The 22719-nt window shown below is 40.3% G+C and overlaps 1 protein-coding gene across 3 annotated transcripts in view; it reads right to left on the bottom strand.

Moving 5' to 3' along the window:
• LOC103472035 (hippocalcin-like protein 1) overlaps positions 1-7839 on the bottom strand; it is a 48655-nt gene extending 40816 nt beyond the window's left edge. Inside the window, exons 1-2 of one of the 3 annotated variants that reach the window (XM_008421390.3) lie at positions 7683-7838; positions 7456-7536 (exon numbers count right to left, since the gene is read on the bottom strand). The gene's annotated coding sequence lies outside the window, so the exon portion shown is untranslated. Of the gene's footprint in view, positions 1-7455 lie in introns of all 3 variants that reach the window. The other 2 variants (XM_008421391.3, XM_008421389.3) reach the window with 2 other exon arrangements.
• Between the last annotated feature and the right edge of the window lie 14880 nt (positions 7840-22719).

Here is a 22719-nt window from a genome sequence, read left to right as displayed (position 1 = left end):
GAGAGAGATCTGGACCAAGAGAAATCTTCCTGAGTAGAAAAGTGTCAGTGGGACAGGAGATGCTTTTATATCTAAATGAATAGAACTAATTGAGCCCCTTTTTTCTTTCTGAAACCACGACCAAGTGAGAGAAAAAAAAAAGAAAGCCATCATTTAGAGGTATGGGAAGACGTGAGGGTCAAGTGCTAGATGCACAGGAGAATTATGATCTCAGCAGAGGTGTTGGTCAAAGTGTGTTCTCAGCCACGCCCTTTGTAACAAATGCAGAGGTGTTGTATTCAGCAACAGAACACACACGTACACACACACACCCTCTCCCCCCCTCGGCATCATTAGCCGCGGAGCATGCAGAGCTCTGGGAGTAATTGGTTGCCCTCTCAGCCTCCTAATGGCTACGGGAGGAGAAGACCGGCTGCTAGCTAGCGCGATTACTGTTACTTATTAAAACCTCTGCTCTAAACTTCTCATTACCTCCTTTCTTTTTGATTTCCCCTCATTCCCTTCCATTTCAAACGTCCTTGGCCGCGCTTTCTTGTTCAATCTGTGTTTGGTTTTGTAAGTGGGGAAAAAAAAAAGAAAAACAAAGATTGGAGCCGCTACCAATTGCCCGGTCAGATTATTCTGTAGCCGCGTCTTTTCGTCTGAATTCACAGGAGACGAGGAAGCTGGACTTCCCTGTGATGAGGTCTGTGCTGCTCAACCTCCATGTCTCATTTGCTTCGTGGAACAGCAGACAGCTGCAGTCTGTTGGTGAACTGGGATCTGAATGATAATACCTGGTTTTTGTCAGGATGATTCACTCGAGCAAATTCTCTGTAGTAATGCATTTCCACCCACAGGTTTCTTCTGCTTTTCCTGTTTTTTTTTTCTTTTTTAACATTTAAATGTTTCAGATCATGAAAGAGAGTTGAATATCAAACCAAGGTAACTTGGCCACAAGTGGGAAAAAAATAATTAGCCTGTTTGTACCACACTTGGTATCAAAAACAACAATCGAGCGTCATTTATTCATCATTTAAATCTATTTCCTTTGGAAGAAATGTGGCCCCTTAATTTGTTGCAGAACAATTTAATTCAGCCGCACTGGAAGGAATTTAAGAATGAACTCCGATTAAGGACATTCCACTGCATCTCGGTTACTGTAGACTTTAACTAGGCCTTACAAGAGCCTCAGTTCTACGCACCAAAAACAAAAGAAACTTCCAGAAAACTTCAAACCTGCCAAAATACTGAGTTCCTTTAAATGAAGGCTAAAACCCGCCTGCTTAGAATTGCCTTTGATTCAGAACTGCAGTATTGATCAAATTGGTCAGTGTGTTATGTTTTTGGGATGTAAAGCACTTTGAACTGCCTTGTTGCTGAAATGTGCTTAACAAATAAACTTGCCTAACTCGACTCAATTTGTATTATTTTCAACCATCGCAACATTTTTTTTATTTCAATTCTTGAGGTTTATAGCAATATATTTATCCCAAACCTGAGATGGACAGACTTTTGATTCTCTTATAGTAGGGATGTCAAACTCCAGTCGTCTAGGGCCGCTGTCCTGCAGTTTTTAGATGTGCCACAGGTACAAAACACTGGAATGAAATGGCTTAATTACCTCCTCCTTGTGTAGATCAGTTCTCCAGAGCCTTGCTAACGACCTGATTATTCTATTCAGGTGTGGTGCAGCAGAGGCACATCTAAAAGTTGCAGGGCAGTGGCCCTCCAGGACTGGAGTTTGACACCTGTGTCTTATAGCTTTCCCCCTCTAATAAAAACTCTGTCTGATATAAAAGTTTGTCTCAAGATCTAAATTTTAATTTAAGCTTGATTAAGAAAAATAAGTAAAAAAGCAAATTCTGTGAAGGGTAAATGCTTTTTACAGCCCCGTAAACTCTGCTGGCTCCAAGATAATCCTAATCCAAGCGTCACCTCTGGCTGATTGGAAGAATTTGGGGTTGGGAGTGTTCTTTTCTGCTCTGAATCATCCACCCCCTGCAGAGCAGTCGCTCTCTCAGTCTACCGGGATAACCGGGCTGGGCGTCTGACAGGGCAGGAGTCGCCCCCTAACAGGGAGGGTCAGGCCAGATTATTGCGAAACACAGACCTCAGATGAACCCCTGACAGCCACACAGCACTCATTTCAACGTGTGTGAAAATACAATAGTTCTGATAACCAGACCTGTCACGATAACACATTTTGCTGGATGACAAATTGCTTGAGTATTTATTGTGATAAATGATAATATTGTCGTTTTTAAACCATTTTCAAGTGATGTATCGACAACGGCATAATACAAATTCGGCCTCTCACGGTCCAATAAACTTTAATTTTGTAAAGAGCACTGGAACTGGAAGACATTTTAAATATTGAAAATAAAACAAAGCAGCCAAAAGCAATGAACAAAACAGACAAAAAAAAAAAAAAAACTCAACTGAAACCGTATTAAAATACATTATTATTAAGTCTCGGTAAACAAAATTGACCTTTTTTAGTAAAAAAAGAAAAAAACATTTCAGACAAATTCCACCATATTCCATGTTTTACTCTTTATTTCTGCATCATGGAAATGAAAGGGCCTTCAGAATATGGAAAAGTAATTTTAAATCCTTTTTTAAAGATTTTGTGCCAAAAGTCAAACACAATTGGGAGTGACATCACAGTCCTACTCATCATATCACAACCTTCCCTGTTGTACTTTTACTCTTTTTTTAAAAGAACTGCAACATTAATCCAGATTACTTAAAGGATCAAGACAGAAGCACTATACAGTGGCCGGTGCTTCACTAGAGTACAAGAGCAGACAGTGCACACAAACCACCATACTGAGATTGATCATTTTGGTTGTAGAAATATGAAATATGAATTCTTTCCATTTTGAGCTTTAACCAACTGCGAATATAAACTTAAATTTAACTGCGTTTTATCATACAAGATCAAATTAGAATTTATGCAACTAAATTTGAATCAGCAAATTTGACTGGATTGATGTGATTATGTAAATCAAATGCTGCGCTAAGACCGAATGCAATTTGAGCGTCAAGGCATCTGGTTTAGTTTTTATGTGTTGGTGCGTCCAGGGCATATCAACGTCTTGTGGCGCATTTCGCGTTTTAAGCGTTTTAAGCATTCGATGCATGTCCAACCTGGCCGATGCGGGAGTCAGAAAATCTGAAGTTTTGCTTGCTACCAAACTCATCAGTTCCGAATTATCTGGTGAATTCAAACACGCTGCAGAGGCGCCTGATGACATTCTCTTGCTTTTAGTAATTAAAGCCAAGATACACTCTCAATATTTACATCGCCATTGTTCAAGAGCAAAATGTCAATCGTTTGACTTCAATGTGCACAATTAAAGTCTTTTACCAGTTTGGTTTTATTTGCAAGGATCCATAACAGGACAAACGGTGTCATCTGTCTCTTAGTTTTACAAACGTAGAAAGTGAAGTGAAGCGAAAGAGACAGAGGATGTGAAGGGGATTGGGAATACTGGCTATTGGCAGGAAATGGGAAGCAAACCACAGCATCACGATGATGAGAATGTGACTACTCGCTGTTTGCTAATTAACAAGTGATATAACTCGGCGGAAAAAGAAAAGCTTCCATTTCCCCTCTGTTCTGTGCTGCCATTGGTCCAAACATCTACTATTCTTTGCAGAGTCATTTGAACACCTTAAACATTTCTGCATTTTTCTTATAGTCTGTTTTACTGGGTGTTTATGCATAAAGACAAAATGGTGCATACTGATAAACTAAAAAGGAAAGTGTTCAAATGGACTGAGTTTATAGTCATACTGACCACTGAAAGGGCTGTTTGTGTGTACACATTCATAGACCATAACTTGGGACTAAGTGCCTTGCTCCAGGGCACATAAACAGAAGACTTGGAAGCTGGAATCGCACCCACAGTCTCCAAACCGACGTAGCGAGATGATCACCTGCAATCACCTGCAAGATGATCACTTTACTTGCTGAACCAGTTATAAATAAAATCAGAAACATATGGCATGCAAATGTTATATTCAACCCCCTTGACTTTGATACTCCCAACGATTAGTCACACTATTAGTTCACTCAAAAGTCTGACTTGTATGTTAAGAGTGTCAGGAATGCTTAATGTTAAAAGAAAGCCATAGAAAGTGATTTTACTATGTAATAACTATGTGGGACTACATACCCACATATGCCATACTTTTCACTTGTGTTGTAGAAAAACACTGAAAGCCATACGCCCTTTTCCTTCTACCATTGTGCGTTACTTTGTATTGGTCAATCGCAACAAATCCCAATAAAATTAATTTCAGGGTAGGATTTTATTCCTTTACACCATTGTTACAGTGTTTAATGTTTTTTTTCCAATTAAAACAACCTCAGAATTGTCACTGGAGAAGATTTGGCCCTTGTGTTGTTTCTGAACCCCTGAAAATATGGAAAAATGAAGATTTCCAGAAAAAAGACAGCAATGATCTTATCCCCTGTGTAAATCAACAGCAGTATAATGTACAGTAGGTTAGAAAAAGGAGCTCTGAGATGTTGTGCCTCGGTCTGTGGTCACGTGACAAGAATGAATCCTGGTTTCAAAGTCACTTTGGTACTTATGTATTCAACGCATGCTAGTAGAGGGGGCAGCGTGTCAAGATTTCTGGCAGCGTCATATGAAACCAAGGTCGCTTATATGAGAAGAGCTGCATTGGTCATGTTAATGTGACAGCGTAGAGAACGGGACACAGATAGAAAGACATTGTACACACGGCAGAAAAGCCAAAGCGGGTCCCTCGTTGACGCACCTTAACCACAACATCTGTTGTGTTTGTGGGATATGATGCCTCCTTGTTGAAACCTCCTCTGGTGGCATACAAGCAGAAGGAGGGCTTTGCGTGTGCGCGCGCTTATGAGTCTAAGTGACACAGAGAGTAGTGCTCCAGCGCACATTTATCCTCTTATGTAACAACTAGACGAGCATAAGCACATGCGGCCTAAACAACGCCTCGACCCAACGAAGCATAGGCGGCAAAGTCCTGCCTGATTCGAACACGTTTGAGCATCTCTCTGCAGCTCGCTACGTCGGTTTTGTGAGAGAAAGATCCCACACCTCGACGTTCCCATTAACCCGGAGTCAAACGCATTGGCTGCTCACTTCGCCATCACCCTGCTGTAGAGACTGATGGCAGTGACACGACGAGACTCTGACTCCTCTTTAAAACGACTAAACAGATGACTTTCAGTCCTAATTCCACTTGCCTGCGCATGACGCAAAGCCTGACAGAAACTTGTTCAAACCCAGAGGATTATACACGGAAGGCGTGCAACAGCTGGGTGGCATTTAGGAGAAGAAGATGTGCGGGGCAAATGTATCGTGCTATCAATGCAGCGTGGCAGAGGTAGAGTCAGGCTTGTTAAGTTGCAGGTTGTGAGCGCTTCCCTGGCAGCTGATAATCAAAAGATGCACCGTTGTATGTCTCAGATGAGGTGGGGGGTATGGGACTCCTGACTCTTATCTTGTTTGCCTAGCTCTTGAAACTGCTGTCAATCACTAGGAGAGTCTCATTTTTCTTATCTACGACAAGGATAAAATGACTCAGGAGAACATCTATGAGTATCGATGCATCAATATGAAAATTTGGGCCGATATCAGAAGCCTATATTACCATTGCTGAAATAACTGATACTTAACTGATATTGGCTATATATGTTCCTACTCTTGCAACACCATGAGAAAACCACACCACTGAAATTGGTTTTCTGCTCCAGTTAACCCTCCCAACCCAGTACTGTATCACTCTCACTGCATTATAGCAAAACAAATACCACAAAAAAACATCTTCCCTGCACATCCTGAAACACAACATAAACAACGGTTGTTGTTGTTTATGTGATTTTGGAATCTGGTGGAGAAACCGCCACTGTTTCTCCACTGTCTGACCGTGATATCTGCTGCGCTCCTTTTGAGTGTTGTGCTAAGGAGGGTTAAATAGGTTTTTTATGCACTAGTAACTATAGCAAAGATGAATTAAAAAGCTTTTCTTTTTTCTTTTGTGAAACAACTGAAAGTGCACTGGTGATACATTATGGTTTGTATGTGAACACAAAGGTACTCTGAGCTCAGGTGTCTTTTTTTTTTTTTTAATCACACAAACTCCAAAACCTCTCTATACCTGCCTACAAGTATAGAAACAACTAGAAACTGCATCAAATAAAACAAGTCACAAATAAATTATAAAAAATGTTGGACAGTTTCTGTTTAAGAATTCAGCCAATATTCATAAGCCTAGCCGTGGCTAGATGAGGCAGAATGCTAACTAGCATGAATAAGTTGTAAGAGCAACCTTCTGCATAAGACACTAATTTGTGTCGGCAACATGAGGGAGCAGTGACACTAACATAGCGCACATATCTGTGAATGAAGAATAATGTGTGGCTTGTGCGTTTACAACTTCACATATAAGGGAGCCACACCATCAGCCAATCACAGGCAGGCCTTTTTCATCCAATCAGAGTATTCCTTGCAAATACTGGCAAAATAACAGCCAATCAGAACCAAGACTGAACCAAATAGCAGCAGATCACTAAACAAATGGTAAGATTTAGGAAAACACAAGAACATTTAATACAATCTCTCTCTCTCTCTCTCTCTCTCTCTCTCTCTCTATATATATATATATATATATATATGTGTGTGTGTGTGTTATAGTGTGTGTTATAGTACACACACACACACATATAATATATATATATATATATATATATATATGTGTGTGCGTGTGTACTATAACACACACTATAACACACACACACACATATATATATATATATATATATATGTGTGTGCGTGTGTACTATAACACTATTTATGTACTATAATCTGAGTAAAACGCTTATTTTTATTTATTTATTTAAAGAACATGGCACCAAAACTGGCTAGCCCAGTAGCCCAGTGGCTCATCTTTTTCAATCCGACCCTGTATATAACCATATGGATATTTGAACTTATATATATATTTAATTTGCAACAAACTCATGCTATCTGTTTCTCTCTATTAAGAGTAAGTAGACTGCAGCTCTAGTGGAGAAAGGTGGCCGGTCCGCAGCATCCTGTCCCATGTTCAGATCATTCATAAAAACTGCAGGCCCACTCTGCTCCCGTGTTATTGGCTCTGCCAAATAAAGGAGTTGTCCGCATTTAACACTAAGCCAAACTGAAACACGAAGCATGTGTTTTAATATGGTGAGATGACCCAGAGAGGCAGTACGGGACTGTTTTTTTTTTCTACCCCCCCCCCTCCTCACCCCCATTTTTTTTTCTTTTCTTCTTTCTGTCCTTTCGCAGCCCGGGGACGCACGTTTCTGCCCCCCTCCGCGGGTAAACAAAAGCGTCTCCGTTACCACTCTCCGATCTCCTTCTATCCCGGTAACCGGTGTTATTACTACTGCAGAAACGGTACAGATTAATGTTGAGCGCTTTTCCTTACCGGTTGTAGCGGCGGCGCTCTGGAGCCGGGAGGGTCTCCCCTGCTGCGCGGAGGGATGCTCGGCTCGCACCGGACGCTTTCCTCCGGGACCGAATAATAAAAAAACCAGATCTCCTTATCGCTCACACACTCACACACGTACGGCAACACACGTCCCAGTAGCTATATATAGGGTGTGTATATATGTCTGTGGAGCTACAGCAGCCGAAGCCTGCAGAGCATGTTACCGTGCAGGCAGCCGTGATGGTGCAGCTGGAGCTGCTGGGGCGCTCGCTCTCCTCCAGAGGCAGAGACCGGGACAGCAGCGCGGAGGAGCGGGACGTGGAGGACAGCAGCACTGTTGGTTGGAGTGATGTGCGCCGTCGGAGTGGATTTAAACTGAGGGGGGGGGTTTGGGGGACGGTGTGGCCGGGATTACGTGGTAGGGGTTTAATTAGATAGCGCTGCGCCTATTGGCACCGACGATACGCAAAGCCCTCCTCTTCATCCTCCTCCTCCTCCTCCTCCTCCCACCCGGGTCTCATTTTCCAGATGGGTGCGTGGCACCGGCGCACAGTGATAGTAAGCCACGCTGTGTCTGTTATACTGTTATTTACTACGCCTGTCTCTCGGTGCTGATTGGAGATCACATGTTAAAATAGCGCCGCTGCTCTATGAAGTCTGTTTGCGTGTTGGGACACAGTGACGCGTTAGTCAGGTAGGATCAGTGGAGAAGAATTCATAGCTATTAAAAAGCTAATTTCGTTGAGTAATTGTAGATGGAGGATGAGAAGGGAGTGGGTTAAAATGTACATTTCTGCAAAAATAAAAAACAAAAACGAAAGAAAACTAATGAAAAAATGTGTTTTGGAATCCGAAAATTTGCTTAAAAAAACAAACAAAACAAAACTGGTATTTTGAAATTCATCTCAGAAATTTTCTAGAAATAAAAGGGAAATTTCTGAGACACAGAAATTCACTTTTGTTTTCCTCAAAATTTTCTGCAATTAATCTCAAAATACCAGTTTTGTTTTTTTTTATTTTTATGAAAATGTACTCCTGTCACAATGGCCCTAATATGCTGCTGTGAATTTCTTAGTATTTTATTAGGATTTTTATGACAGTCCAAGCAAAAATAATCCAAAATGGTGACCCTTTAACAGCGTTTTTACCAGCGTTGTACTAAAGAGGAGCAGCAGAAGAGGAGCTTTGTCCTGGAAGGCGGGGCTCCGTCCACCCAGGCATTTTGCACAGCTAAATGGTTGCCATAGGAGATTAAAGGATTTCTCAGACATGCATGAAAGAATCAAAGCAACACCCTGGGTATGTAATAGATGAGGAAATAACATAACGTTATGTAAAGCCCAACATAATACTGTCCCTTTAATAACTGTATCATGCATTTGTATTGGATCCAACCCGTCTCTCTTTTCAGTCTCTAAAATCCGTTCTTCCAGCATTGCCCTATATTACGCTTCATCTATCTTCCTATCAACTCTGACCTGCTTCCCCACTGCATGATGCTGCCACCACCATGTTAGCATTTAGACTCTGCATTTGCATTTTTGTCCTAAAAGTTAAGCTTGTACAGAATGTGTGTTCTTTAAGTTGCAGTCAACTCTAAAAGGACTTTGTGTTCCTGGTTTGTCTGAAAACAAAAATGTTTTCATAGGAGAGCAGATTGGTTCTCTTTTTAATGGTTTCTGGCAAAAGTAAAAAAAAACAAAAACAACCTGCAATATTTATTTAAGCTATAATGTATGAACAAAAAAAACTGTAGAAACCTATTGACGTAGGTTTTTTTTTGCCTCTATCCCCCCAGGAAACACATTTCATCATACTGTCAAGAAGTTTAAGGAACAAAAACTTTAATTTAAAAACACTGAGGCCTGATTCCATTTTCCCCTGAAGCACAACTTGCTGGTGTTTCCACCCCTGAGGAGGTTGTGAATCTTTTCACATTGAAAGTCTACTTTAAAAACACCCGTAACATTTCCCTGAATGATTGACCGCACTAATTGGCTGTCTCAGATCACCCTGGTACCCTTCCTCCTTGACGTGGCGTTGGCTCCATAGATGAATCCTCCAGACCTGTGAACTGTCTGCTTTTGTAGAAGTTCACACCTACTGAACACCAGGTAATTAAGTTCTTTTCATTAGCAGCACGGGGGTAACTTTAACATTTTCCTGTATTGTGTAGTGAATAAAAATGACAGGATGGAGTATTTCTGAGGTTGTGTTCTCACATCTCTAACTTGAAACTTTAGCCTTGAAAGGATTGTGAAGGTGCATAACACAGAAATGGGCTTTAGTGTGTAGTTCAGTTATATATTTCAGTTGTCCTGTTGCGATCCGGAGTTAATCCTTATGTGGTTCTAAACATATTAGAGTGAAGATCTCACTACAGACTTTTTCAATGTAGGTGCTCAGTACACAAAACACTGAAAGTACAGCATATGTCCAGTAATATAGTATGTAACATATTTTGAAATTCATTAAAATTATTTAGTTCACATTATTGCAAATTGTAAACTTCTCAGATTCATGGATAAAATATGTAGTTATATGTGTATAAAAAGTTTCCATAACATTAAATTAGCCTCATTAGTTAAATTAATGGAACACAAATAACATATTTGTGTTCTAGCTAGCTACAGCTTGTTGTTGGTTATTACAGCTGAAACTAGTTATTTACTTAGACTGTATGCAAACACACATTACCTACAGACTATGCACTTTATGTTATTTTAGATCAGCTAGAATTACCAAAATCTCTATTTACTAAATGTGAAAATAATTATTTGCGTCATTATGGCCAAACATTTCAATATTGGACGTAACTTAAAAAAAAAAAAGACAAAAGATAAATAAATAAAGTTGGCTTTCCTGACTGCATTTGCAGACTGTAGTCTATCATTTTAATGCTGATTTTGGAGTCATGGCTTCTTCCTTGCTAACTGGCCCATTTCAGTAGTTTCACAGTGGGACTCTGGCCAGTTTCAGTCAATATCTTCAAGACAGGAGTGGGAACAGCGCCATACTTAGGGATAATTGACAGCGCTAGGACCCTCCTCCTGACTCTGATTGACCATTTCTAGTTAGCACTGGGAGAAGGCAGAGGAACTCAATTTTTTCACAGATGATCAGTCTCATACTGTACTGTTGCCACAAAACGACAGTTTCAACAAAAGTAAAACATTTTTATGATAGTTGCATACTGCAGCTTCAAGAGCAGAGTAATTTAAATGTGTGAAATCTTATACATTTTGAGGACATTAATCAATAATTTTCTAAAACAGAAAATCAGGGCATCTCTTTTCTGTTTAGCAAACTGACCTACAATATTTAGTCTGCGCTAATGATGACCCAGCTATGGTGTAAAGCACTTTGGACTGCCTTGTTGCTGAAATGTGCTATCAAAGTAAACCGGACTTGATGTCAAACACGGCTGGTTTTGATCATTTCTAATCGTTTGTAGAATACGAAATGTATTCAGAAAAGCAAAAGAATGCATTTAGCAAGAGACGTGCATGTTGGCAAGCTTGTTTTATTTGCACCCCAAACATGGCATTTTTCTAGTTCCTTCTTAGAGTTGATGTTCTCTGCTGTCACTATTTTTATTGCTGCCAGCGAAAAGAAACATTTATCAGTACCGACTTCTGAAGGCATTTTATTACTTTTCTAATGTTTATGTTGAAAGTTGAAAACTCATGACAGATGGGCTGTAAACACATTGGCAGCTGTATAACTACTTTCTTTAATGGGTGCCACACAAACACATTCGCGTGATGCACATTCTGAGGTATGGCATCTGATCCAGACATCAGACGCACTTTGTCACACCTCACAGAGCATCAGAGAGCTGGAGGAAAGTTTTATGAACTCCTAAGGTTGGTGATGAGTCACAGTCGGCGGTATCGCCGGAAATATTTGGCTGCTCATTGAAGATACAGCTGCCTGGTATAATGAGCGCTACCTTTGCAGGGGGAAAGAAAGAAAAAAAACCCTCACATTCCTGAAATGAGCATATCACGAATTGGAGCAACAAAGATGGACTGAAAATGCATGAGGAGAGCTTTGAGAATGGAAAGGTTAATAAAGCAGTAATTAATATGATTATAAAGTCTTCACCTGGTTTCAGTTTGATCACTGATCATCAAAGATTGATCAATCAGATGTGAAAACATAAAAGCAAGGAACAGAAAATCCAAAAACAAGTCAGGTCATTTGCAGACGAATAGCTTTTGGTGATCTACGTGTGTTTATACTTTACACGAAAAGTAGAAGTGTAGTCGGTGGCAGTGAATGTTGTTTAGTCCACTTTAACCCTTGTTTACAAATGAAGTCCAATTGACCCCACACCCCTATCACTTGTATTATTTGCCTCAGTCCTCGTACGTTTGCCTCAGTCTTCGCACGCACAAGGATTAATCAAACTCTAGCTTGTTTGCCTAGAAAGTGTGAATGTGTAATTGAGCTCCGACAACAAGAAAAACTAAAAACTCTTGTCTGCCAAACACACGTAGGTGTGGTTCGAATGCATATACCAGGCCGCCCCAAAAACAGGAAGCAAACAACAGCGCTGGGCATTCTGGGTAGATACAACCAAAACAAATATGAAAAACAGCCTTTGGTCTTTTGACAATACAGAAATACTATAACCACTAAAATCTGATGCCACTCCATTGTTGTTTACATTCTGTGAAGAAGGATGTTGCGCCCATGTTTTCTTCATTGGTTTTCTTGTTGTTTGTTGGTGCAGAGGCACCACCTGCAAGGTGGGAAATAGTTTTTCTTTAAGGGTTGGGTTCATTTCACACAGTGCAGTGTGAAAGTGAGACAAATGTGGACATTTTGGTCCCTAATTGAACCGAGCCTACTGGACTATTGGGTGTGAAAACACCCTCAAAGAGGAGATATGGGAGCATCACAGGCTGCAGAATCTCATCTCCATATCTCTTGGTTTTGAGATCACCTCTTACCCCACAACTCCCAAAATACAGTTTCCTAACAAATCTTGCACCATCTGTGCTGAAATAAACTTTTCAATGGTATAAGATGCATTACTATGCAACCTTACAATAAAAAAAAAAACTATGCAAACAAACAGTTTAACCAATATTTTAGGCCACGTTCAGTTAAGCAATGATGGAGGCAGATCAGAACAAGAAATTCAATAATAAGAAATTCATTTTCTTATTTCCTCTTTTTTTCCCCTTATCGAGTGGCTGTTTGCAAAGCTAATACAAAACCCCTGCATCAGATTAACCAAGATACTTTATTCAGGCTATTTTTATCTTTTCATGGAAACTGAGGTGAATGATTTATTTTGCCCTGCCCCTGACCTCTTAACCTGGAAAAACCCAAAGAAGGTCTACAGAACGGTTCTCGGCGCTGGCCTGACCTCCGTCCCTCTCCCTACTGTTTCCCCTTGGTGGGAGAACAAGGCAAACATCTGACTCAGCTTTTTGCTTATTTCATTAGTTCTTCTTAACTCTGACACTCTGAGGACATGATGTGATTGAATTACCCCACCACCACCTCCTCTGCCTCCTCTTCTCCCCTTCTTCCCCCATATTTTACCATTTGCACTTTCCCTACCCTGAGCCAGGTTTCAGTGCTGTTGTTGCACTTTCTCCGGCCTTGCGTAACGGCGCAGCGGTCGTGTTGCATTGCATCCTCCATCTCCTCTTCCTTCCCCTGGTGGGATGGGCACTGAGGGAAACGGCGGCCCAGAAATCCGACCTTCATATTCCAGGATTGTAGAAAAACAGCTCAGCTCCCAACAGGAGAGCACCATCGGACCTGTTTGACCTTCAGCCGAAGTAGGATAAAGTGCCGGGTCCTCGCTTTTGACAAAGACCGGTGCTCTTGAATGACTCTGGCAACAATGAGTTTATTTCATCATTTATTGATGGGTGTTTCAGCTTTCTACTGTTCTCTCACTGTCTTTCGCCACAGAGAGCCATGCGGGTATTTAAATACAGCAACTGAAAGGATGAAAAGAAGGCTATTTTTTCCTCACAGCTAGATCCAATCAACAAACTCACGGGATGAGAAGTACAGCTTGTCTTCATCTGAAGACGTCTAAGAACGTATATTCATTTTTTAACATGCATAAATAATTCATAAGCGAATTATACCAGCATGAAACAAAATACCCACGGTCCTTATTCTATATATCCATGAACTGAATTATTAAAGTGGAACTAATTTTACACATCCAGGTTTGTTTACTGCGGCCCTGCTGCTTGTAATAAAGAAAACACAGAAAGATCTACTGAAATACCCTAGGATGTTACTGGAGGTTAGGCGTAATATCCCATGGTAAATAAAACTGACTCTTCATAATGCCACCTCAACACAAGTGAACAAACTTTTCAAACTTTTTATCCTCAGAGGTAATGTGTTAAAAGCAGAAAAAAAAGAAAGATAAAGGAATAAGCAAGCCTAAAAACATAACAAAAACAATTGTGAAGTCTCGACGACTGTGTCAGAGTCTCTCCAACACTGGAGCTCTTTGTGGGGCATTTAAAGTCAGCAGAGGTCCCAAAAGTGGTCCAAGGACAGAAAATGACAAGCAAAGACTTGTGGCTACGGGTCCTTGACGTGCATAGAAAATGTTGGAAAGTTTGATCTGATTTAATCAAAAAGTTGTTGCTCAGATTGCTGAATTTGTGAGAAAGGTTTTGGAATACCTTGTTGTGTACAGTGGACCCTGGACCAAAACCATCCATGAGTATTTAAAATCCATGAATAATTTCAACCCCCTTTAAAAAAAAAAGACTTATGTCTACCGATTTGTAGCTTTTATACCTTACTATGCACACGTGACTCACAGTCGAAACAGTCTTAGGCGTTAACATCTGCTGTTTCTCTTTTCTCTGTGTTGGTGGTGCAGCCAATCAGCACCACTGAAAATGAATTGAGTCCTTTGCAAACCCCAGCCAATAGCTTGTGAAGTAGCGTTGTGCTGAGGTACCTCATCTTCCTAAGCTGTGCTTTATTTTGAATATTTTAGATATTTAGATTCAATGAACAACTGAAGTTGAGATCCCACAGCAAAATTTTAAAATAGGTGAAAGTGCGAATACTCAACAGTGAATAAATGGGGGTCCACTGTATGGGGTAGCATAGCCTCAGACCAGTGAGATTGTCTATCCTTCCCATTTGTAAATCATGAAAAGCAGTCACTGAACATCAGAACCAGGTCAGGCGCAATGGAAGTGGGTGTGTTCTAATAAATCGTGTTTTCTTTTACATAGTACCATTGTCGTGATGTGCTTGGACAACCTTTGGCTGCCAACTTTGGGTCTTGGCATCATGTGGATGTTAACTTGGTACTTACCACCTATCTAAGTACTGCTGATGATTGTCACCAATTTTAGTAAGTTAATGCACCTTGCCACTAAGGAAAATAGTTCAAGCATGGTTTTAAAAAGCAACACTCCACATTTCCTTGATCTTGACCGGTCCGCGGTAATAAAAAAGTTGAGGACCACTGTTCTATAGCACCAAGATGTTAGCAGCCAGTCCTATAAGTCCTTTAAGTTGTAATGTAAGGCCTTCATTGGTCCGATTAATTTATCCAGCACGTCCCATAGATGCCCAAGGAATGCTCAATTCAAGGAATTGAGCATTCCTTGAATTGAGCATCTATGGGACGTGCTGGATAAATTAATCGGACCAATGACTTATAGGACTGGCTGCTAACATCTTGGTGCTATAGAACAGTGGTCCTCAACCTTTTTATTACCGCGGACCGGTCAAGACTTGGAAATTTTGCTGCTGGGTATTGGGGCCATCCTTACTGCCAGGAGCTAAATTAACAACGAAACCTTGACTTTTGTTTTAATTATGACATTTGTTTAAAGCGCTATACGCAACAGCAGGGCCAGTTAAAGACATGAAGGATTGTCCACACTGCTAGAATTTAAAAATGACAATTGAGGAAAATCTGTTCAGAAAAGTTGTGTGGAGAGTGACATTTTCACTTGCCCCACAAGGATAGGAAATGGTCTGCAGCCATAGCGACTGTAAACAAAGATAGTACAAACTGTAGCCTTAAAATATGCTACAATAAGAGCAAAATGTCAACTCTTAAAAAAGGGGGAAAAAAAAGTCAACTGTAAAAAGACCCAAAAGAGCCTGGCCATCGATCAGAGTACTGTCAGGCACAGGGTAATAACGCCTAAATCAATACTCTTCCTTTGTATTTCTTTCCTTCGGTCTAAAAAGGCTTTCTGCTAAGATAATGGCCTAAAAACCACAGGAGATTTCAAAAGTCACCAGCAAACCTTACGAACAGTCGTGCTTTGCTGATTTTCAGTCACATCTCAGAAAGGAAGGCAAATTAATCCAACATGCTTGTATTTGGAGTTGGCGAGAAAGCCACAGATCCAAAGGGAAAACATGCTGGAATTCAAATCATCGACCAATAAGAATACATTAATGAAACCCATTTTTTGTCTACTTTAAAGGTAGGCAGTATTATGTAAAATCAACTCTTTTTGAGGCTTAACCATTGCTATGTTTTTCCAACATCAAAAACATTCCTAGAGTGTTGCTTTGATCCTTTCATGCATATTTAAGAAATGCTGTAATCTCTTGTGACAACCATTCAACTGAGCAAAACACCTGGCTGGACCTAACCCAGCCTTTGAGGATGAAGCTCCTCCTATGAGCTGCAGTTTCCGAGCTTCCGCTTCACAAAGCAGCCATGCCCCACTACTCCCCACTCAGCTCCTTCAGACTAGCCAGCAGCAATTAGGAAACACCTGTTGGAACTACACATCTGCTGAGCTCAATAAAGGAGCTACTTCTCAGTGAACACTGGTAAAAACATGTTAAAGGGTTAATAGAAGAACCAGGTTGTGATGACTTCCTGAGAGCAGAGTTTCACAAAGAGCACGAGTTTTTAAAGAGACGGACTCCCAATTTCAAGGCGTTTGATTAAGAAGTCAAATTTCTTTTAAGTCATATTTGATATATTCAGCATCTCTATAACTGAAATTGACATAGTTATTTGGTTTTACTGTAACATGGCACTGTGTGTCTGGAAAACGCATAATACTGCCTTTTTAAAAGAAAACTCAGAATTTTCTAGTGTTTTAAAGTGAAATATGAATTATGCCATTTTGAATATAGAAAATGATTGGAACTGCACTGTAACAACTAAGACAAAAAATAGATGAAGATTATGCAAAAAAAAAAAAAAATTATTCTGTCAAAGTGAGCGTTAACAATAGCAGTACCTTCAAACACAACACACCAAGCAGTGTGGCAATTTAAACAAGATGGTAAACCAGCCAAAAATATATTGTTTTCTTCAATTTGAAGATGTGCATTTCTATTGTTAGCTGTTCCCTGGATAAAATCCCCACATCACACATCCTGCTGTGAAATTGTGTCAAGAAAAGTTATTAAAGTGTTGCAGATGAAATGTTTTTCTTTTTATTATTATTCTGTCTTGTCTTTAATTATTTGAATATTCAGCCCTGCAGGAATCAAACTTTTAGCACAGAGCTGCTGTTGTCTTCAGCAAACCCCTATGCCAAGCAAACCCAAACGACTCTGCATCCAGGTTACAGACCTAGGGTTACTGCAACCACGTTGCTAGGTAACAGCTTGGGGTTTACTGCTACGTGCTTTTATCACTGACAAAAAGGCAACAGGAGAAAAACAAAACACCATCAGGCAGTGACTGTTATTCTTCTACAAGTGGTGGGACCATTAAAAAGACATCAGTGTTACGTGTCAGAGCATTTTCCATGGTTTCGTTTGACCCAAGAGCCACGATGTGGAAAACTGAGCATCCAGCTGGACATGTAACGGGATATTTGTCTTTTCAAAAACCACAATAGCTGCGGCACTGTCCCGCATTCAGCTGCAACTCCAGTGTGGCTGCAGTTCCGCTTCGATCCCTGCCTTCCAACAGCAAGCCTTTAGTAACATACAGTTTAAAAAAAAAAAAAAAAAAATTGTTTTCGACAACTTTGACTGTGTGGCATAAGATTTAACCAGTTTTGTGTAAATTAAATTTTTCTCAATTTGTTTTTCGTCAAGTCCTTCCTCAAATTTTAAGCTAATGTATGTGTCAGTTTAGGATTTTTTGTGGCATTGACTGAAGACACTTCTTAAGTACATTGTTACTGCAATTGGAGAAGATATGATTTTATGTACTGAAAATATATAATAGCACACATATGGAATGGTTAAAAAAAACTGTTGATTTTCCATAAAAAGTACATCTTTATCAGAATATTGCAAAAAGATAAACTTCACAGCGTGAAACAATTTTTGGCCGAGTTCAAACGTGAAGAATGCTTTCCGAGTCCTGATGGTGGAAAAGTGAAGTTGGATCAGTCTTTTATTCAGTTCACTTGGTATGTCACTGGAGTGATGCAACAGAAGGAAACAGCTGCACCTGTAGGAGGTGTCTGTAGCAGCTGTGACTCTACAACAAGCTTATTAAAAACATAAATTCATTTGAGCTTTGAAAACTTCTTTCATTAGTCTCACTTTTATTTGAAGGTTTCTGTGAGTAATGAAAATGCTGTTAAACACAATTTAACACTTTCCTTTGTTTCTTTTATTTAATGATACATATTGATACATGTTACAGTAGAGACTATTTTTTTCTGGGGTCGACTCCACAAACATTATAGAATAAAATCATACTTTTACAAATATTACATAAAAAAGACATAATGAAATACATTAAGACACAAAACTAGGGGTGCACCAATTTTCGTTTTCTGGCCAATTACCGATAAAGCCTAACCTGCCGATTCTAATTTTGGCCGATACTAATTTCTTTTGTCTGAAATGTTGCTCAAAATAGCTAGAAAGTGGCTGAACTGGCAACAGAGGGGTAACTATTAACCCCTCTGTTCCGACATGACCTGGTGGTCTATTATGACTGATAGACCGGCCCAGGTCTATCAGTCAAACCTTTCTCACGGGACAGCAGAGGACAGTGTTTGATTTTTAGACCTTTTCCGAGGTATATAAGATCGGTGGATAAGATTGGCTTGACATGTAAAAATCGGTTGACCACCGATCTCCTGAAATGAAGGAAATTGGTACAGCTAAATCGTCTGATAAATCAGCGCACCAAACGAACACAAAACAAAATCAAAACCCAAAATTCGAATCAACCCCTTCAACATTACAAAAGGACATCACTAAATACCTTAAAACACACAAACTTAAAATAGAAAATGTCAGCAAATTAAAAACTAGATTAAAAAACTATAACAATCTCTAATCAGTGTAACAGTCTCGTACTATTATAGTTAACACAAGCAGGTACAAATAAAGCAACACCTGCAAGATATTTTCAGGCAGTCTGCATGTGCTACTGCGATCTGTTTGCTCTCCAGGTACAATATGAAACATATCCTTCCAGTCTGGTTGGTTTCCTGCCTTACTTTACCTTTCAACATCAATGGGAGCGCAGTTATGGTTAAGAAGCTAAGGTCAGAAATGGTCTCATCACTTCATGACAACGGGAATAAGAGTGTGGCTGCTGAACTGAACGCAGATCATCCATTAAAGGTGTACATTTACACATTTACACGGCTTTCTTGTGTGTTTTCCAGTCACACAAGAAAGATTTTGTCAGACCAATAGATCTGGATGTGGGGAAAAGCTTTAGCATCACCCAGCTGCTGTACATCTGTCATGAATCTCCTGTAGCGCCTCATCCCAGTGGTCCTCTACTGGATTAAGGTCTGGAGTTTGTGGACCTACTGACCTATGCATTGCTGTGTTCAAGACACAAGACCATTTCCTGTAAACCCCAAAGACACTTATGAGCAGTTACTAAAACACTCAGACTGCCATGTTTGACACCAGCAACCATGCCTCAAATTCCTTAAATCATGGTTCGAGCTTCTTCGAATCGTCTTCACGAGATCCCTAAATGCATTCACTTCCTTCCATATATATGATTGGCTGATTTACTGTCCATGCTAACAAGAAATTGGAGAGTCCCCAACCTAATGAAGTGGCCTGCAATTGTATTTCTTTAAAAGCAATCAGTAAGGGAGATTGGGGGTGGGAGGAACTAAAGTAGGAACACCAAGAAGAGGTTTAGTCAAAATGCAACAGCCATTTGGAAGTTGCAACGACTCCGTAATGTCTGATGGACTGACACGGGATTTAAAATGACTTAACCAGCCCTGGTTCAGCGATGCGTAATACTTCTGGCTTTGCTTTCACAGACTTAAACATTCAGAAAGAGCTAGAGGGAGAGGGCTAGTTTTAATGCATGCCTCTCTAATGCCTCGACGGCGCACTATAATGCCTCCACTTAATCTCCTCTGGGTGTGAGGAGAGGATGTTCTCAAGATCAGAGGACTTAATGAGTGCAGACAAGAGGGCAGGGAGCTGTGACTGAAATGACGATGATGAATGGCTGTCCTCAATAAGCTCTTCAGGTGCGCAGATATGCAGTTTGTACATTTAAATGTACAAGGAAGTTGCTCTTCCTGTTGAGGCACGCTATTTTCAGCCTAGTCCTGGTAGCTGCAGAGCTGTTGCAGAGATCGGATTCTGAAAAACAAAATTTGACTTCAAGCTGATCCTTATTCTTAATCACAACCAGCTCAGAAAACAGACAGCCAGTCCAAGATTTCCCATGTCAAGGTGTAGACCCGAAACATTTAGCTTTCTGCTGATGAAACGGAAAGGCTGAAGTGACAGGGTGGCATCTATCAGATGAAAGGCAGCGACTGTGTGTGAAGCTGTAAATAGGACTGAATTGGCACAGAAATCCCAACGGTTGCCCGTTGTAGCAAAGCATTCCCCCCCCCCTGTGGTACTCAGACATGAAAGGAAGTGACTTTCTGCTGAAGACGGCACATCTCTCTACGTTCGTGTTTTTACTGGTGTCTGTCAAGATCTATGTTTCAACTCCTACCAGAGCTGCAGGTAACAACCCAACAAATAGGATTGCATACATATACATATAAATTCTTTTTGCAACGCTTACTCAATTGTTCTCCATGGTGACTGCCAAACTAAAAAAAGAAAATATTTACATACAATGCAAGAGGGAAAAAAAAGACTTAGTCTGACAGAAAAGTAGACTGAAGTGGGCTAGTTAGAATAACTAAGTTCACTAGTTTATTGTCAGAACAAGACAATTTCAGGAGTTTAGTAAAACCTTAAGTGTTTGACGTTATTGTTTTTTTTTTTTTTTAGGTCATACATTAAGTCACAAATACATTACTTATAAGTGTAACACTAGTAAAAACATTGTTAAAGTGTTAATTAATAGAGAAGCCATGTTGTGATGACTTCCTGAAGGCGGAGTTTCAGAAGAGCAGGAGCTTCTTAAAGAGACAGATGCCCAATTTCAAGGAGTTAAGTTACCAAGTCCAATTTTGTTTAAGCTATATCTGATGTATATACCATTTTTAAAACAACTGAAGTTAACAGTTACTTGATTGCTATATAAAATGACACTATGTGCCAGGAAAATACTCAACACTGCCCCTTTAATTTTGGTAGGTCCACCCATTCTCCCTGCAGCTAAAATACTTCATATAAATATTGAAGCAAGAAGTGAAACAAATCCACAAATCAATGAGCTGAAGCAGTGAAGGGCAGATGGAAGGATACTATGAATATTACACCCTTCACAGTCGGAATTCATAATGCATGAGGTGGACTGTGATGTGAAGGAATGAACTTGATCCATCTGTTGCTTACCTCCCAGCTTTGACAACAGCACTCACCGTACGAAACGATGAGACCCGGCTAGAGGCCCGAGGCCAGCCGACAGCAGCCAGAGGAGAAACCGTCATGGCTACCCGTACAAACACGCCCGTCACATAACCAGCGCTCGACCTTAACTGCTCAAAAACTATTGCTCAATCCCTGTAATCAATACGCAGCAGCCCAAGTGATCAATTTTAATGTCTTGCTGCTGGATTGAAATGGCTTTTCAGAGAATCATCCCCACCCTGACGTTCAAGAAAAAATGATGCTGGATCAATGTCTGGTAACCACCCGACATGAAGCTGAAATCGACTTTGAATCCCCGAACAAGGATGTAAATAAAAACGTAAAGCAGCTAACACTAAAATCCCAAATAATTTATTTAATCACGGCAAGCAATATTGATCTGCGTTTTCATTTTTCATCACCGCTTTACGGAATATGTGCTATGTGAGGGTTTTGCCGCACTAAATGAATACGAAACATATTCGTCCAGGGAGGTCGGCCTCATCGCCAGCCTTCTGGACTCATCCGAACCGGGGCTGAGGTGAGGCAAGGCAGGCGGAGAAATCTGAAAAATAAAAAGTTAAATTAGTAATGCGGCCTGGGCCTGCTGGCGTGAAGATGGGGAGGTCTTGTAATATTGATGTGTAGAGAATGAGTCATCCAGAGCAGAGAGGGGGGAAAAAAGAGAGAGAGCATGCATAAAAAACCCCGTTAGAACAAGTTGAGTCTCATTTTTCAGTTCTGAACACCAGAACTTCAAATTATTACTCAACAATATTTACCGAACGCCTCGGGATTGCAGAGATACTCACTCTTTCTTGTCTTACCGGTCAGTAGCTGCGTTTCCATTACAAATGCGTGCAAATCCTTTCTCTATGTCCTGCTAACATCGAAAAAACAATTTCACAGTTGCAGTGTTTCCATTAAATAGGAGATTTAATTAAAATCACACGATAAATCAATAAAAAATCCTTAAACAAGCTTACCCCCATGATTTTTCAAATGTCATTTCTTATTTAATTGAAACACTTTAATGGCGAAATAGTTTTTTTTTGTTTTTTTTTTGGACATTTGCAGAAAATTGTCAAAGATCTGCGCACATTTGTAGCTTAAGCGCAGCCAGTGACTTCCTAAATCTCAAGAACGGATCTGCAGCATGTGCTCAAACACATTCTCAGACATTGTTTCATTGTCGTCCATAGTGACCACTGACCAATCCTGCTTGACCGAAAACACAAACCTACTGTATCGCTGAGCTAAACGAGGCAACCTATGAGTCATTGCTGCCGGGAGCATTTATTAGATTCCCTGGATCGGGGAAGAGGAGGGCTCAGGGAGAGAAAACACCATCCGGCCCAAACCGAGCATCCAGCATTAAAGTCTGTTTAAATAACGTTAGTTGTGATTGGTGACTCCCTGTCACGCATGTAGAATGATTTGGTTTTGTTCCCCACCGCGACTGAGAGAGAAGAACAGCTGGTCAGAGGACGGGCCTCAGCTTCTTGTCACATCTCCGCTTTGTTGTTTCTTTAAATTAATATGGAGACGAAT

Source organism: Poecilia reticulata, chromosome 11 (assembly GCF_904066995.2).
Source record: "Poecilia reticulata chromosome 11, P_reticulata-male-v2, whole genome shotgun sequence".
Classification (NCBI taxonomy): domain Eukaryota; kingdom Metazoa; phylum Chordata; class Actinopteri; order Cyprinodontiformes; family Poeciliidae; genus Poecilia; species Poecilia reticulata.
The sequence above is the reverse complement of the archived record's forward strand: the minus strand, read 5'-3'. Positions and strand labels throughout refer to the sequence as shown.